This window comes from Bison bison, unplaced genomic scaffold, assembly GCF_000754665.1.
Source record: "Bison bison bison isolate TAMUID 2011002044 unplaced genomic scaffold, Bison_UMD1.0 scf7180017857763, whole genome shotgun sequence".
Lineage (NCBI taxonomy): Eukaryota > Metazoa > Chordata > Mammalia > Artiodactyla > Bovidae > Bison > Bison bison.
The window spans coordinates 25,079-26,236 of record NW_011488336.1 but is presented as its reverse complement, the minus strand read 5'-3'; positions in this window follow the sequence as shown (position 1 = coordinate 26,236).

Genomic DNA, 1,158 nt, shown 5'->3' with positions numbered 1-1,158 from the left:
GTGGCCTGTGGTCCCCACCTGTGTGATCACTCAGTTTAATCTTCTTTGTGGGTTGTTTTGGCTGTTTCATGAAACAAACTGTTTTGGATGGTGGTCTCCTGATGGAGCAGGAGACAGAGGAAAGCCCCGCGGTGGTGACGCGCTCAGCCTGCCGCTGCTGAGGGCCTGACCCTGGGTGACCACCTCCCCCCGAGCCCTGCACTGTGCGCCTCCGGGTATGTGCTTCCCTGTCTTCGCCCAACTCCTCTTGCCTCTCCCAAGTGTTCTCTTTCTCCTGGCCACCTCCATCGGGGCTAAAAGCGGGGCAGTGAGGCCCTGTCCGAGCCCCCGCTCCCGCACCTCCACTGGGAGTGTTGCCCACGGAGTCTGCAGCACATCTTCCCTGGAGCCCAGGACCCTTCTCCACGTGAACAGCACCGTGACAGTGGCAGGTGTTGGCTCTCCAATAACCAGCACCTGTTGCTGTGGGCTCCTGGGAGTTCAACCATGAGCACCCACTGTCCTGATTCAGAGATGGACAAACCACATCTCAGGGCAGCTTTGTATGTACCGGGGACCTCCCATGCAGCCCAAGCCAGAGCTCCTTCCCCAAGGACTGAGGCTCTACTCTCCTGGCTGAGGTCAGCCATCGCCCTCTCTGGTTCCCATCACTAACCTACTCGCTGGGCTTTCCCTGTGGAAAGCAGGGTCCTGTCCTCACCCTGCAAGCTGAAACCCAGGCCAAGAGCCTCTCCGATCTGCCCCTGTGGGCTGAGTCTCTCCCCTGCCTTGGTCTGTTCCCCTTGGGTGCACAGAGCTTTTCAGGTACACAGCTTTACAGGAAGAGATGAAGCCAGGTGGACTGCAGACAGGAATCGGGGAGACATCTGTCCACTGCAACAGAATCTGGAGTCTAGGGGACCCTCTGCTTCCTCTGAGGCCTGGAGCCAAGCCTTGTGCCCGCAGGGAGGGTGGGCTGAGGAAGCCTGCCAGCTGGGAGCCCACGGAGGGGTCAGAGAGCCTCACGCAGGGACTGTCCCTCCTGCCGGGAGAATGGCTGGGGCCTGGTCTTCGTGGCCACTGGAGACAGGCAGGAGCTGGCTGCCCTTCTCCTGAGACTTATTGGCAGAGGGGAGAAAATGGCAATCCAGTGAAAATCTGAGAGCGACCTGGCAATGC